The following is a 17958-nucleotide window of genomic DNA, read 5'->3' on the forward strand; positions in this document are numbered from 1 at the left end:
TGGCTGACATTGAAACCTTATCTTGCATTATTTTTTGTTTTTAATTATATATATATATATATATATATATATATATATATATATATATATATATATATATATATATATATATATAAATAAAAATTATTATTATTATTATTATTTTTGTGTGTGTGTGTGTGTGTGTGTGTGTGTGTTTTCTTTCTATACAACGCAGGTTATTGTGTTGCAGCTGTCAAACTGCACCTGTCACAAAAGTGATTTTCTTGACATATTTGTTGGTTTGGGTGATTAATGCAGGGAATATTCCACATGGAATAGAGAGAGGGGAAAAAAACTCATTCTGTCCTAAATAAATATTTCACCAATGTAAAGATTTCATTTGAATCACAAACTTACATCAGCAAGGTCAGATTAACATTAAATTAATTAAAATGTAAAAAAAATGGTGCAGTTTCTGATCAACTTACCAGCTAACTGCAAAGTAATTTCTTTCATTTAGTTTGATTTGTTTTTACATCCTGATAATGATGTAATAATTTGTAACCTGCACTTTAATATATGTTCGTTTTAAAAGCCAAAATGAGAGTTTTTGTATTCTAAATATAACTAAACACTTTCCCAGTCTTAAAACTGCTCTAAATATATGCTTAATCATTGAGTAGGTAGAGGAGACAGCCTCTGCCCCAGTCAGATATAAAAATGGTTTAATTGCCGACTCAAATACAGGTGTGTGTATATATCACCCCAGACAGTCTGTATTTTAACTCAACTATGAACCATAATCAAGCAGCATGCTCTCTCATTGGAGTCAGATATATTAAGAATTTATGGCTGTATAAATTATGTAAACATTTAAAGGTCATCTTTTATTTATGGATACAAACAGCATTGGAACAAACAGCTTAAATACATAACAGAAACATTTCTGTTCACATTAGTGTTCGAGGCGATTTTACTCTAATTATCAGTTTCTGACGTGAGCATCAATTGTTACAAAGTCAGTCGCGAGAAAACCGCTCTTTACTCTTTTAAAACAGGCTAATAAGGCAAACTGAGGAAACTATTGTCTCTTTTGCACTGATTAGCTCTTTGGCTAGTGATTTTATGCAAGACTAAGTGAGAGGATCACAATTCAATTATTCCAGAAAGCAAAACCTTAAGGCCACCGAACTGCGTTAAGACACTATTTGAGTCTCTTGGAGAGAAATTTGTGTCATTGGAAATTAAACGCTTTTGTGGCGCTGGAAGGTTAGTGTTGTTAATGGTATTAGGGAATGTGGTGTTCGGAGATGATTAAAATCTGTGTTGGAGAGAGAAAGAGAGAGGGGTGAGAAAGAAAAGAGAAGGAAAAAAAAAATCAATAGCTGCAAGCACAGCTCCCGCTCTAGATGGACATCTCCTCTGTCTTTATGCACCCTAATAGAAAAATAACAATTAAATCCAAATCGCCACATTAATTTGGTCTCCATCAGTCTTGGGGGAGATCATCTTTACCAGTTATTATTCACTAGGTTATTATATCTTCCAATCAAGCCTCTTAAGAAAAAAAAAAAAAAAACAGCCCAATGGAAGAGACAGGCTGTGTTCTCTCCACTTCCCCCCTCCCCCTGCAGGCTTGCATTGCACTCATTGTACTTGTGCTTATTATGTTTCAAATGACCGAGGTACGGCTGACATTCTGGCTGCACGCAGAGAGGCCCAGCCTCCGTTAATGACGCAGCTCATAGTCCTAAGAGCCTCAGCTCTTCACCCACCCACCCACGCCACAACCCCCAACAAACACACACACACACACACACACAGGCTCTAATGAAGAACCACCAACACAATTACAAACCCCGGTGTGCCTCTGCTGGAAGAGGGGAGGAGGTTATAAACATAGTCACTCAGAAGGAAGAATATTGCCATCATGTGTGCACACACACAGACATATATGCACACAATTATGGCTTTTTTACTGTGGCCAGGGTGGTCTGATGATCACAGATAAACATAGGCACATGGACCGTATGCACACATGTTAAGACGCACTTCTTGCACACGATCGTCTCATCTTGTCCTCCCACTCTCCAGAGCGCTGATCCCTGGAGGTCTGCCTGGCTCTCTGAGTCCCACCATAAGCATCCCTTTTCACCCAGCTTCATCTCTACAGGTGAGGAGGGGGTCAGAGAAGATCAATGAACACATGCATAAAATGGTAAATGAATGTGTGTCCCCTCTATACGCTTTGATGCTTCCAAAAAGACAAGTGGCTGGTTCTCCTTTGAACAATTTCAAATTTTGTTTCATTACACGCACATTCAAATTACAGAAGTGGTATTTAGCAATAAAGTCACAAACGGTCTGCAACTGCAATCGGAATTAGCTAACCGGTTGACTATAACACTAGTAGTATCTGGCTACAATGTAAACTTAAATTATTAAAATGTGCTTGACAGTTTGCAATAGTTGTTACATGCATTAACGCTAGTTATCCACTCTTTCTTTTTAGCATTAACATGAGTCATTATCAGGGTTTTATAGTTAACCTAAACTAAAACTGAAACTAGGGGTGGGTGATATGGAAAAAATACCATATCACGATTTTATCACAATTTCTTTGTCATGTTGGTTTTTCTATTTTGCAAGGTGTCTGAGCATTACAGCCAAACTAATTTCCCTATTATAAAGACAAAGCCCTTCAAGGTAACAAAAAGGCAGATATTTAGGCCAAAGAGGGTGTCGATAATATTTGACAAAGATACACATTACAACTACACATAATATACAAATAAAACAAACAGTGCTTTATTTTCAGGTACAAAAGGTGAATTATCAGGAATTATTCTTCAGTCAAGAGCAGTGAGTGATTTTTCTCTTAGCTTTTTGTTGTTTTATTAACGTTAAATAAATAGTTCACCCAAAAATAAAAATTCTGTCAGCTGTCTGTCAATTCTGTCATAGTGTTTTATTTTGTATACCACCATTTAGGCTACTCACTTAAAAGTGGTATTAAACCTGAATGAGTTTCCGTCTTCTCCTGGACATAAATGCTATTTTGAGGAACGTGGAAAACCAAACAGTTGCTGCTCCACTGTGACTTCCATAGTCAATTCAATGTAGACCAGCAACTGTTTGGTTACACACATCTTCTTTTGTGTTCAGCACAAGAAAGAAATTAATACAGGTTTGGGATAATGTGACCGTGAGTAAATAATGACAGAAATTAAATTTTAGGGTGATCTATTCCTTGACAATAGGCAGCATGTTTAATAGGCCTACTGTCCCTTTAAGAACTGCATGCATTTAATATACAGGCATGTATACGTGTATCAACTGTTTACTTGAATTTTAGGCATAACCAACTGAGTCTACATGTAAACCTTGTGTGTTTTGACAGTATTAGCGCAAAAGATAAATTAGTTTTATAAACCGGCGCTGTTTGACAGGCTTTAGCGTGTGCACTTCGGGTGTATGCGGTGCTCAGAAAAAGCACAGGTCAGACCAGTATCCAGGGTGCGAATGTAACATTTAAAAACACATGCAAATAATGAGAGATTAACTCTACCACTGAATTAACACTGCTGTGAATGCATGCGGCGTTCTAACATTACAGTATATGACGGAAGCTCCAGCACTGCAGCTGATAGAATGTGCGCTGTATAACGACGATACTATGATTTTTCTTCAAAAGGAGATCGTGGAGACATTTTTATCGTCCACGATCAAATATCGTCCACTATCAAATATCGTCATATGGCACACCCCTAAGTCTGAAACTAAAATTAAAACCATGAAAAACATTTTTTTTAATTGAAATAAATGTTAACTGAAATACAATTAAAAAAAACTTTTATTTCATCAACATTTCTATTTTAAGATTCTATATTAATATTTTATTTTAGTTTAACATGAAACTGAAATAAAAATGCACACATTGAGACTAAAATTACTAAAAATAAGCTCAAATCAAAATATTCTGATAATAGCAAAATATTATAATAAAAACTATAATAGTTTCTCAATGACACTAAAATAACACTGCTCATAATTAGTGATACTTACAAAAAAGAGAAACCAAAACTGAAAACTGAAACTCAAAAATAAATACATTTTAATTTAATACAATAAATATTATAATATATAAAAGAAAACAATTATGCATCGTACACCCACAAAATTGTATTAAAATATTTAAATGAAAATTATATTATACACATTATATATAAGCATATTGTCTCAGTGAGAAAAGTATCTTTCCTCTTATCACACAAAGTAAAACCTCAACACATGCAAGTCTCTCACAACCTGAAGCATCAAGCTAAACTCCAAAGAGTTGCTCCTCTCTTCTCCCACTGAGGAGTGGCAGCGTGTCCCTCCTCGCCCCCACTTGTTGTTTTCTTGCTTATTGAAATAATCTCCCACCCCCTTCATCCCTCACCCCATGCCACCCCCTTGCCCAGTCTAGGTCAGAGGGCCCCCCTCAGCCTGTTGCTGATTGTGAGTGCAGCGGCAGGGAGAAAAAGCACACAATTAGGCACAGATGGCTGTCTGCCTCATGGTGCCCAGCTCGGCTCCCGCTGCAAAGGGCCATTCTGCCGCCTCTCGCTTTGCCCGCAAGTGTGATTCAAATTAGAAATCAATGAGCGTCATACAAAAAGTAACAGTTCCAATTATTCTGCCTTTTATTTTCTGTTCCTCCTGAGTGTCACGGGGGCAGATCCTCTTTTTTCTCTTTTCAACATGAGACGACATCAGCTCAAACGATGCCACTATCTTTTGGATTACAGAAATTCTGTTGTCAGATCATAATGTTATCACCTTGTCTCACTCCCCCGATGATCTGAGGGGAAACAGGGTCAGATTAGCCGGGGTAATCCATAATCCCTGAATTTAGCTATTGAGGTAACTGGAGACAAATGCAATCAAGTTTGATCATGCATCGCTGTCTTGTGGTTTATCTGACAGCTTCTGAATGACAAGTAACCAATCTTAGAATTACATTTCCATTTTACTGGATGCCATATTATCAGATTTCCACTGCTATTGTACAGCATAATGCCTTCACAATCATTTGCAAACACAATCTCATTAAAATGTGCTGCCTTGTAACTTTTATTCAGTACATGCCAATTTTGATTATTGACCATATATATATATATATATATATATATATATATATATATATATATATAATTTATTTATTTTTCCAGGCTTTTCAAAATAATACTTAGAAAATGATGCAAATATGGATTAAAATCCAAACATTTCTGCAATCGTCTTCAAAAAATAAATGTATAAAAAAATGACATAACACAACCTTAAAGCGTCAACAACAGCCTTATTATTATTTTATTTTTTTTACTCTTAGTCATTGACAGATGTTTTGTAAATAGTAAACGATGCTAAAAATACAGCGTGCAATGTGCATGACTAGGGCACTTTTGCCTCTTCCTCGCGAATAAAAGTTTTATCGTCTAAGTATTGTCCGCTGACGTCACTTTGATTCCTTGAAGTGAGGCAGAATAAACCTTGAAAGGACTCTCCTTCAATCTGCCGTTCGTAACTAACACACACACACACACACACAGTCACTCACTCACACACTGAGACTCAATTACTGCCCAATTCCCTTCTTCATCATCTCCTGCTACACCGGCCTCTTCCAAAAGCAAATCGAAAAAGGAAAACAAAGAGCAACGTTACCTGAAGTGATACTTCGAACCCGATCGAGGCGGAATTACACGAAGTGTCAAAACTAAGGGTAAGTTTTGAATTTATTGGGAGCTGGATTGGTTATTTCATTGGAGAATCAATGTTGTGTCGCGGGCTGGCTTGATTTCTTAGCGAGAGCAGCTAACTCGATAGTTTCTTTAGGATGGCTACGCGTGTGCCTCGAGCGCAAAAAGCGCAAAACTTGTCAAAACCATTTCATCGGCGTTTTCGGGAAAAGCCAACCCAGAGAAATATTCCGTTGCGACGCCGAATATCGCAAAACTTTACGAGTGGACACAAATGTTGCGCGCGGTGGTTGTGACTTCATAATAGGAATCTGCCTTTGTGCCCTCTCGCGTGCGCAGTAACTGTTACGTTTTTTAAATGTAAACTGTTGGTAAACATTCCTCAATGTGTCCAAACATGTTTCAGAAGGGCAAGCGCTTCCCCGTCGTTCATTTTGGTACGTAAAATATTAATATTTGGTTTTATAGGGCTTATTTGAAGAGGGCGATGCGGGAGAGTCACTTGGAGGAGCTGACGCTACCTTTGGTCTGTTTAATGTCCGTCTCTCAGATGATGGCAAAAGCTAACAGCTCTTCATTGAGACAACATGATTAAAAGCATTTACTTTACAATTCCTTTTGATAAAAACTGTTAAAAGCACACAGTTTGGTATTGTCGATGGGGAAATCGCCTGCTCGGTTTGAGTGGGTCGCTGGTGTAGAGTTGGAGCTTCGCGTTGCTCTTATCTTTGTTGCTTCCTTAAAGAGCAGCAGCTGCCGCCTGGCCGAGTTGTTGAAATTTATCCCTTTGTGTATATTACAATATCCTCCATTTTTTCTGCCCTCTAAACAACAAGCCTCACGCCATCTTGGTTAATTTGAACCGGCGGATCTGTGTTTTCTTTGGACTCGACCTGCACAAGTCGATACAGGCAGAAAGTTTAGAAATGTCTTATGTGGTGGCGGTGACGTCATGTGAAGTTTAAGTAAAATGCGATGTTTTGCCAAGAAAGCGTCGAATTTGTTATCTCGCTCGACATTGCTGTAAAACTCTGTTTTTCGGTTAGTTTTGGGGTCGGGATGACTCCGGGTGAATAAAAACAAGCATTTTGATGTGATCTCGTGAATCTTACGCGATGTTTAATGATTCAATGTTTACAGGTGGAATGAATGACATCAGCACACTAATGATGCCATTTAGTGAGGTGAACTGTTTATTGTCTTGGCTTTGTTAAAATTTTAGATTTTTTTCTTTGTATGTGTAGTTTAAAAAAAAAATCATAATTCCCATGAAGGATTATTTAAGAATGTGCTGTAATGTGAATCAGTGACCTAAGATTTCAGAGATTTTTTTTTTCCTCGAATGACCACAATCATATTTTGATCCTTTCAGAATTAGGCAATCAGACATATTTGAGTTTGTCATATGAATTTATGGCTCACGAGGTTAATAATTATGGCTTCACTGTACAGTCATTTCCTCATTTAGAAGACATCGGATGTTCTAGTTAGCTTCTGATGTGCCTATGCACTTTTTTATACAGCCTGTGTGTTTTATTTGTGCATGGACACACAGAGTTTTACTTAAAGTTGAACTAATATGTAAGAAGTAAGTAAAGATGGTAATAAGTAAAGTAGTGGTTTGTGAATGAACAGTCCTCTCAACCTTCACAAAAAGCAAGTGTTACATATTAGAAAGTTTCTGTTATACATGTCATGGACTTTTTACAATTAGTGGTTCACCATAGGCTGGTTAAATGCCTGGATTGTCTGTTTTGTATCAGTAGGGCTCTGTCTCACGTAGCCAAGTGCCCTAGTCACTATGCATGGAGTAGACTGTTGTTTTACAGAATGCCTCAGATGGAGAAGTCAGAGTTTCCACCTCCCATCTCTTTGTCTGAGTATGTGCTTCTGCTAAAGCCATGAGAGCAGGGGAGCAGATGTTTAGCCAAACATTCTGACGAGATGCTTTTCTCTTGTGGGAATGCCGCCTCTTCTTCCCTGTTCCCGATGCATCGCCTTGACAGCTGCTTGATTTCATGGAACTGCTAAGAAGCCATTAGCGGTATCAGTGAATTGAAACGGAACAGTCTCACCCACTCTCTTCTTCCATTAGAAACGACTATTGTTGAAGGTTTTTTCTTTCTTTCTTTGTGTGAGTGTTTGTGCTTATTTGGAGCACATAGAATTCTCTTATATACTTGTGCTGTTTTTCTTACCACGAATTAGGGAGAGCAAATCTGTCAGGGCCTGTTTGTGCTGTTGGGGTTTGAAGGGATCTCACACTGTGCTCTCTCAAGCACACCCAGACCACTGGATGTCTGTAGCTGCGAAGAGAGAGAGAGAGAAAAGAACTTTGCTTGGGGTTAGAGTGTCAGCCACACGTTTCTGTCCAGGATGTTTGTTGTTTTCCAGACAGGATATGGGTTAGGCTTGTGAGAAGATGTTCGTATCTAGGAATTAGTTTAATTTGGGATCTTTAGAAGGATCTTGTTTAAGCTCTGTTTGCATGTCTTTGTTGTGCCTACAACAACAAATGATTGTGGCGTAATGAGCTGATTATGAGAAATGTGGGCTGTAAGAAATGGGTCTCGAGTGCAGGAGCTGTCGAATTACGTTTAGCGCAGACAATCCCAAATTCACATGGGTTTGGGTTTATCATAACACTTCTTTCAAAACGTGCACTGATCAGTTCGGTTAATTTAAAGATGATTTGAATTTATTGGATGTTCCACTCATGCTGTTACATATGAATGACTAGAGAGCAATTAACACACAGCCCTGCCTGTATCGCCATAGTCTACATGGATCTATGGGCTTTCGTTCTACTTATTGGATTAGATGATAATATAGTCAACTGCAGTGTATAACATGGTGTTCTCACTTTAACAACTTACATGACACTCTTTCCAGAAGATTACTTATGCCTTGGTTATGTTTGGTAAATGAACCCTTTTTCCTCTTTATTTTTTTAGCATCATAAAACCCAATTCAGATTATTTAAAACCTTTGCTATGATTTAAATTGTATATATAAAGTTAGATTAATAAATTAAAAAAGTTATCATTACTATAAAATTAAATGTTAAAATGAATTAAATAGCTATAATATTGAACTGTTATTTATTTTCAGATATGATAATTACACTCAAATAAAAATTCAAATTCTCCATGCCAGATTTATTCAAACATCCTTATATAATTAAGTAAAAAAACTCCTCTTTTGTGTTGTTTTATAGCTAATTAATGAACTGTGAACAGTGGATAACTTTGCTGAGCTAAATTCCATGTTATGTGGCATACTGTTCACAAGTGACATACTGTTTTATTGGCATCTTTCCACGGTTGAAACTGATTGAGTGATTACATAAGACATGATACATTTTGGTAAGCTATAATGTATCTTTCAACATACCTTCTGATGTGCATACATGTTTATTTTCTGCTATATAACTTAATAAAGTGGAAGTGACTCGCGATCCGCACTGCTGCTTGAACTGAGGTGCTACAGTGATCTGTCACGTCACATTTAAAACTCTCAAAATGGCTTTCACTGTTTGAATTTCGTGATAGAATATACAGGGTTTGAAAGCTGAGACTTTGTTTCTTATCAGAAGTAAGAAAGCACAAAGCTCTTTGCGATTATTGGATGGGAGGCGTGCTACAAATAATGTTTGGTGTAGAGAAAAACTGCAGATCTGGCAACCCTGGCTTGAACTACACTGATTCGTAGGGTCAAATAAAGTCTGCTTTAATGTCACTAATTTTAACTATTAATTTTTTCATGTTAATTCTGACTGACCTATATTCAACAGCGAGATTTTCTTCACACACAGTATGAGTTGCAGTATGACATGTTTTTCTGCCGTCTTTTGATTGACAGGATATAATCGGAACTGATCATCGGCTGATGTTGAACAATCTGCTAATAGTGAAATAAATTACTTTTATTGGCCGATATGGTTTTTTGGCGACGTGTATATAAGCATAAGCTTGATATTACAAGCTGTGTTGTTCCATGTGTGTGGCCAGTAACGGCCAAATGTATCAGCACCCAATACTCAATGCTGGAAGGTCAGCGGTGAATTTGTTTTCTGAGCAGGTTGTGTCCTTGTACTCCTAACAACTTGGCAAATCACCTTGTAAATACTGACAGATACTCTTCCCCGTGCTGTTCTGTGAGACGACAGTTGGCATGACGTTAAGCAGTATCATGGATAAGTGCATCTCTATCTTGACTTACTTGGCTAATGATTTATTTTGTCGTTAGCCAACAGCTTTGATTGTAGAATTTCCTCTCAACAGTTGGCTCTTACATAATAGCAGGTTATGTGGGTTGCTGTTTAGTGCGAACATTAGCGCTCGGGAGACAACTGTTTGTGTCAGCAGAAGCACAAGTCTGTTGCAGCAGACTTGATAATTGTGTCGCAAACATGAGCTTCTTTACCTTTAGCCTGCTGGTCCGTCTTAACGAAGCAGAGTAGCTGGAGACATTCATGTGGACGGTTAAATGAATGGGCTTTCCTACCAGCAGCTGAAGCTGGTCATACCAAACTGGTTCTGTTTTCAGATAAACACAGAGAAGGGACAGGGGCCAAAATTTCAGAGGCAAGCAATTAGCTGCTTTTTGGTTCAGTTTCCCTCGGGCCTCTGTTTATCATTTAATGTGAGAATATCGTTGATGAAACTCAAGGTTATTTTTGTTGGGCTGTCTGAATGCTTGTTTTTCACAGACAAGGTGAAAGGGTTGATTTGTCCCTCAAGAAAGGCTTCGTATTGAGACTTGAGAAAGAAAAATCTCCTTTGCTGCAACTTCACAGTAATTCGGGAAGTGTTTGCAGATTGCATGTGTATCTTTCCGGCCGCCTCTGCTGTTAATCAACGAGGCTGATCTTGTGCCCGACACCTGAAGGTCGTCATTCTGAAACCTTTCTGTGTGCCTGTTTTTCTGCTTTCCATCTGCACCCACCCTTTCTTTCTATCTATCTCCCTCAGCTCCTCAATGAGGGTTTGAGTGCATTAGTGATTCCGGGCAGAGGAGAATTCTGGAGTGATGAGGGCTGTTTTTTCACCCTGCCTCGGTTGTGTCTCCAGTGTTGTTTGCCCTCCAGGAGACTGTCATGTTGCCTGTGCCGTGGTTTGCCACTGCGGTGCTCCATTCCCCCTGCTGAGATAATGGAGCCCGTGTTTGAAATGCCAGTAGTTTCGTCTATTTGTTCTAGTGCTTATCTCTATATTTGCATCCAGAGTAGAAATAGCCATGATTTCAGGAATGGCAGGAATGATGCTCCTCTTGTAGGAGAGGGCAGAAGGGAGACTGAGGGGGGATTTGGCAAGAGCTGTGGGATGGGAGAGAATCTACTGCACTGTGACAGCTGACTGCAGGACATGCAGTGTTTGACCCTCACACACACATACACACTCAAAGACATTCAGAGATAGTGCTCAAGCAGCCCCCTCTTATTTATTGATCTCGCTGCATTTAAAATCTGGTCACTGCCACCACAAAGCCTTTTCATTTTAGCTGCGCTGGCAAAGAGTACCTCGAATTTCTAAATTTTAAATTTGCACAGAAAGGCCCTGAAATGACAGGGATGAGATGGAGACAGAGAGACAGAAAATTGATTGAAAATAGAATCGTTTCAGCAGACACCGTAATATAGTTTAGAAAACAAAGCCCTTTTTGTTTTGCGTAAAGTTCTACACAAGCTTTTTACATAATCTTATATGTGATCTCTGGTTAATAGAGCAGTTTAGTGGCAGCATTTTTTTTTTTTTTTTTAGTATAATAATCTAGCCTGGTTTAATCTAGGTCTTGAACTGTAAACAAACCACTGTTAGATTAGCAGTGAGGTTTTATAAAAAGATCTCCAGATTGAGAGAGCTGGATTAAGGGTTCTAATCTGCATTCACGTGAAGGTGCATCATGGCGTGTTCCTGGAGCCTACAGACGCGAGATTAGGCGCTTCAGTAGGCCTCATGCTCGCCGACCCGCAACAAATGTGTGTGTGTGTGGTTTGAGGGGGGGCGTCTGTTATCGGTCATTAGAAATTAGGCTTAGGCTGCTTTGTTTAAAGTTGGAATGGACGAGTGGTTCTTTGTTTAATGTAATCAGTTAAAGAGGTAAGGTTAAGGACTGCAGGTTGTTTAGGATAAGAGTGTTTGTGTCATCAGATTGTTCAGTGAAACAGACTGCGGTGTGGTTGTTTCACGTGACACTCAAAATGAGAGGAAAAACACTGCAAGTGTTCTCTCTTTCTCTCAGTTTCTATCTCTGTATTATCTCTGCAAGCTGTGAAACCCGTCTGTAATATGAGCAGTCAATAAACTTGGCAATAGCACTAGAAGAAGCCTAATCCAGAGGCCATGAAGAGCCTCTTGTTGAGTCCTTCGAATGTTCGTTTGTGTCTGTTTGCGTGGAAGTGCATCTGTATGTTTGTTCCGATGGCAAAGGATCATATAGACGCATTCACGGGCGAAGGATGAAATGAATGGTAGAGTGAGCAGTGCATCCTTATTTGACCACAGTGTATGTGTGTGAGCGCCTCCATAACCGAAAGCCTTGTTTTGTGCTCTTATCTGAGTGTGTGTTAGTGTGTGTGTGTGCACATGCATACAGATGACTGTGCATCAATGTGTGTTTGTGTGTGCGTGTAGAGATGGAAATATCCTTTGCTCCTGCAGGCTAGAATAAATCCTGTGTGAGAGCTCCCTGGTGTAATCCAAACACTGCCAGCTAATTTAAGCGTGCAGCAGGAGCAACAGCATCTTTCATGAAAACAATGCATTCAGTATAGAGCTCATCTTCACTTCCTTCAGTCATCTATTCAGCCATCACCTGGACTTCAATGTTATAGCTCAAACACATCTCAACAAAACCGCTCAACACGAAACTTTACTTAACATCCCAATAATATAACTCTAATATAACAATATAACAAACCACCACACAACCTAATGCTACCTCTCAACATACTATCAAAATACAACATAAAAGCCCAACACAATGCTCAGTGCACCACCACCACCAACCTAAACCACCACACAACCCTACAATTTATCTTAGATCATTACAATCCAACTCAACAGCTACCAGATGACCCGGAATTATAGCTGAACATCCCAAAAACATTCTTAACACACCACCACAACTCAACACTGCATCTCAGCACTCAATTAACCACCATGACCCAGCAGATCACCACACCTTCAACATTGCAGCTCAAAAAACAATACAACCTAATACTGTAGCTTAACATGTAACTAGGGCTGTAACAGTGGCAGATATACACAAAATACATAATCATTATAATCAATCAGTGATTCTGTAGGACACAATATGACAAATCCCTGATATTAAACTGCCTCATCCTGTTTGAGGTACTGACAGAGTTCAAATGTCCATGACCCAACACAACAGCTTAAGCCACTACCACAACCCACACTACAGTTCAGCATGCCGCTTGACTGAACATCTACCCCAACTCCACCTTAACCCAACACTAGACGTCCAACAGACCACCACACCATAGCTCAACACACTACCATAACCCATCACTGCATTCTCAGCAAATTACTGTGACCCCACCATTACAATTCAACCAATACCAAGGGATGGTCCACTCAAATATTTTGTCATCATTTATCATTTACTTATGCTGTTCCAAATCTGACTGATTGTCTTCTGCAGAAAAATATATTTTGAAGAATGTTATTGGTGTCCATTGGCATTGGCTAAACTGTGACATTTATCAGATTATGGCTCCACTGGAGAATCAAGGCACACAGCTTTGAAATAACATGAGGATGATTGAATGATGTCAAAAGATTTACCAGGACAAGTAGTAGTGGACTTCCTTCAACCAACCTGCTGCAACAACACCAATCATCTTCCCCAGCACACTTCAGACCAAGCAATATCATGATCTTAATATACTGTAATATTTGTTGGACACACATATTTTATATTTGTTTAAAATAGTAGGCTTTTTTTGTCATTGTTGCTGCTTTACTGGATTGATGTCAGGTTGATGGCGAGAGCTTTCACGCTGGGTGTGTTGAGCTTAGGGATGAAAGATGACTTTGTGGTTGGTTTGTGTGTCAGTGTGTTTGTTCGGATGTGTGCATGTGTTTGAGAGGAAGGCGTGACAGCTGCATAGGCAGCAGGATTGACCTTCATGCAGAGAAATCTCAAGGCCTGTTTGATTACACTGGATTCTGCTGCTTTGCGTTTTTTAGCACTTAACTTATAGTGCGTTTCCGCTGCATGGTACGACACGGTACGGTTAACTTTTGAGGGGTTTTCCACTGGGTACAACACCTGGTACCTGTCACCTTTTTTTTAGTACCACCTCGGTTGAGGTTCCAAGTGAACCGTACTGTTACATAACCGTGAAGTGTAAACTCTGCTGATCACCGTTTGGCCAGAGTGCAGCATTACCACTACCTGAAAACCTGACAGTTCTTAAAAGTAAAAAAAAATCATAAGAACTCTGTTATTTTAACAGGAAAAAACAAAAAAGTATATTGTTTACATGTAGTGCATCAATTCTGCATGTATGTAAGACTCTCTCGCTCTCTCTGCTCTCACCAAAGCGACGGCGAGTGGTGCGCCTTTACAGTAGAGTTTACGGTACGTCAAATGCAGGCACTCCATTGAGATGAACTGAAAAATATCACAGATCGCTTGATGTAGAGATAAACTCTGAAGCGCTCAGTAAGAGAGTGTTCGGCGAGTAAAAATATATCTGAGCTAAACTTATACTTTAGCCTCCAACTCACATACTGGCGACTAAAATCTGAGAGTTTATACGTAGTGATTTACTCGCAATGTAGAGGGTTGGCAACAATAATGACGTGAACAATCCTGCCCACTCTAAAGCAGTACTTAAGTGGAAATGCAAACCAAGTCGAGCTGTGCCGTACAGAGCCGAGTCTTACCACGCAGTGGAAAAACGCCATTAATTCGTGGACAGCATTTAATCTGTGATCGGCTTCTTTTGACTGTCAGTGTTATTGTTCAGGGCCCTCCATTAAGGGTTCATGTTGTTCAAATAATATGGTCACATGTAAGGCTGTTATCTTTGTTGTTGATACTTAAAATGGCCTCAAAGAGTTTAAACTAATATTTGGACACTGTTAAAATGACAGGGTCTTGCTTTCTCTTTGTTGCTTAATAAAATGTAATTAGATTTAGTATTATAAAGTTCTGCTTTTATTTACATAGTACTTGCAGAATTTGAAATGCAATTTGTGTTCATCATTAAAAAAGAGAGAGAGGTTTCACACAACAAAATAACTGAATTTACTCAAATGTTTACCTTGTTTCATAATACCATATGTTGCCTCAACAAGCAACTGTTAACCTTTAATAGTTGTACATAAGTCTCTGGGTTGTTCTGCAATGTGAAAACTATCCGTTGTGGCTTGACGAGTCAACAGATGATATTAAGAACAGGATATAGAATATAGAGTAGAATATACAGAACAAACACATTGTAGTTTCTAAGGTTTATGTAAACTTGTCGTTACATTATCCATTTTTTTTCTCGGATTTCCTTCAGCATCCTACAGTTATACATTTGTCATCTGACAGAGAGACAATTAAAAGTGTGTGTGAGAAATTTCTCAGACTCATTGAAACGTTTTTGAAACACAACATGCATGAGATTCCTTTGACTGACTTGTGAACAAACATTTCAAGTGCGTGTTCTCCAAAGCTCTTTTTAAGGCTTTGCATTTCACATGCATTTTACTGGATTTCACTTAAAGGCTAACCTAAAGTAAAGCCTCTGATCATTTTCCCATTAGTTTGTTTGTTTTCGTAGCTGGGAGTGCCTAAAACATGTTTTCTGTTCCTGCCGTGTCTGGAGATGACTGCAGAGCTTCAGAAACTTTCCCACATGTTTTACCTTTGTTTAAAAAACACTCCATTTCATGTGGAGACACATAAGTGTTTTTTTTCTCTCTCTCTCTTTTGCTCACTCTTGTTCTTCCTTTTGCTACCATCTGGTCTTCATTTCCACCAGACTTCAAAGGTGAAGAAAATCGAGCATAGGAAATGGGTTGAATATTAATTTGGCCTTATTGTCACGAGGTGCTGTGTTTTGCACAGATGAACTTTTACCACAAATGTAAAGTCAAATCACTGCAGTGTTTAGTAATCCGTTCAAAGACGATTGCTGTGTCCTTGTGTGTGAGAGAGAGAGAGCGACTCTTTGTGTGTGTGTGTGTGTGTCTGTGTGTGTGTAGCACGGTTCTTCCATTAGCGTGTGAGTGATGACCTCCAGTGTGGGCAGTTTAAGTTATAGCGCACCCCCTTCTCTCTCTCAGATGGAGCTAATTGTCTGGTGGCCATTTTTGAGGAAGTGTTTCCAGGTAGGAGTTTTTTTTCTTTTGCCCTCTGGATGGCTATGTCCTTTTTTCCTCTGTTTTTATCTGTTCTCCTGATCCTTTCTTTTCTCCCGGATAAACCGCAACCGGCCTAATGATGAAAGAATAAGATTATCAACAAGAGAGAAAGAGATCTGGTCCAAGGCTGTTTTTTTCCCAGTCACAGAACTCACACAGATTCCATTTTGTCAGCTTTCAGCTGGGCATTATACAGCGATAAAAGACTTTGCCCTGCAGCCACACTGATTCATACAGAGCAAAGAGAGGGAGAGAGAGCAAGAAAGAGACGAGAAAGCAAGAGAAAAGGAAAGAGAAGTCTCTTTGTGCTGTGTGTGCTCATATTGTATGAAAAAAGATGAATCACTTCTATTTAGGGATCAGTTTCCTGAAACTGGATGGGTGAGACGATTCCACGAGAGATAGATTGTCGGGACTTGCCTGTGTTTCTCTGAGGGCTGGAGCTAAACGTCTGCAGTAGTGGCAAGGTGCTCCCTAAAGGACCGGCTCCTCCGACAGGAAGTATCAACCTGGAGCAAAAAGAACAAAAAGGAAAAAACCCTCCCCTCCTGTCTTTTCTCCTCGCACACAATCCTCACAGCTGCGCACAGTTTGCAGTCTGTCCAAAGAGGGTGCGTTATCATTTCATCTAAATTCCTCCCCCCTAGGCAAGTCAATAATAAAAAAAGTATTATCAAAATGTTTTTGATTAGCTGATCCTCAGGATGGATGAAGATGTTTGGGGAGAGCTCAGCACTCGCAGAGCGAACTTTGAGCCACTACGCATAGATCCCGGCTTTCGTTGGCAGTAGCGCCGTATTATTGTGGTAATGATCAGGACGAACGTAGTGTGTAGGAAATGATGAACCCCACAGCGCGCTCTCCATTATCTCAGACTTCGTCTCTCCGAGCTGTCATTATGGCTGAACTCCCCCCCGCTGACATCAGCTCTAACGCCGCACGTGTCCTTGGCCACTGCGGTGATGGAGCACCTCCACCATAGACGGATGAGTCGGATTTTGATTGACGTGCGAATGCTGTCAGTCACAGCCTGGCTCACTGTGTAGCAAACAGTGGTAAACTGTTCCAGACATCGAACTCTGCCCAGATGGAAATGTTTTAAAGAACTAAAAAGAGGAACTTACTGCCCAGCCACAGATTACTCAGAGCACGTCTGCTGTTCGTTTTGTGGTGGTAATTTGTTTTAGCTTTTTTTACCTCATTGTGAATGTTTGTTTCGGAGCAGTGTGCATATGTACAACTTGTTGTCTGTGCAGATTGAGGAGATTGGAAGCCAATCTGATTTGTGCGTCTGTTTCACCTTTTTGTCTCACTGCTGTGATGTTCCTGATAATTCTTAAGCACACATACACACACAAACAGACAGAAACACACACAAAGGCTGTGAGAAAACTGGAGCAGGCTGGTTTTCTGCACAAGACAGCATGTGTGCTTGGAAAAAAACGTCCCACACACCCTGGGTTTTAAAGCCTTGCTGTAATTCCAACAGGTTTAGCAGGAAAAAAGACGGAACCGGGTGCGTGTATGAGCATTCACACATTCATGTGTTTTTGCTTTACTTGTGTAGGCATGTGCAAAGTGGTTGTCTCTGTCTTTGTGTACGTATGCATGTGTTTTTCTTCCTTGAAACCATTGGCAGCTACTGGTTAACACTGTATTACTTCAGCCACAAAGTTACAAAGATACATTTAGGATATTTACCTCGGTTTTGTTTCTGTTTAGTTACCAGTGCGCCATTAAAACAGTTTCTTTTTCTGGTCTCCTACAGGTGGACAAGCAGTGATGTCACACAGCTGAGGACATCCCCACTCAGTGAGTATTTGTACCATAATGCTAAATAGCCAGTTGTCATCACTTTTTTTTTTACC

General features: G+C 39.5%; 1 protein-coding gene across 24 annotated transcripts in view; it reads left to right on the forward strand.

The window, feature by feature from the left end:
* The first annotated feature begins 5495 nt into the window (after positions 1-5495).
* The window catches only part of LOC128015365 (bromodomain adjacent to zinc finger domain protein 2B), an 82033-nt gene continuing 69570 nt past the window's right edge, over positions 5496-17958 (forward strand). For 18 of the 24 annotated variants that reach the window (XM_052599138.1, XM_052599142.1, XM_052599159.1 and 15 more), the window contains exons 1-2: positions 5498-5725; positions 17859-17902. The gene's annotated coding sequence lies outside the window, so the exon portion shown is untranslated. Of the gene's footprint in view, positions 5726-5837; positions 6140-16017; positions 16058-17858; positions 17903-17958 lie in introns of those variants that run through there. The other 6 variants (XM_052599140.1, XM_052599132.1, XM_052599134.1 and 3 more) reach the window with 6 other exon arrangements.

The sequence above is a fragment of the Carassius gibelio genome, chromosome A6 (assembly GCF_023724105.1).
Source record: "Carassius gibelio isolate Cgi1373 ecotype wild population from Czech Republic chromosome A6, carGib1.2-hapl.c, whole genome shotgun sequence".
NCBI classification, from domain to species: Eukaryota; Metazoa; Chordata; class Actinopteri; order Cypriniformes; family Cyprinidae; genus Carassius; species Carassius gibelio.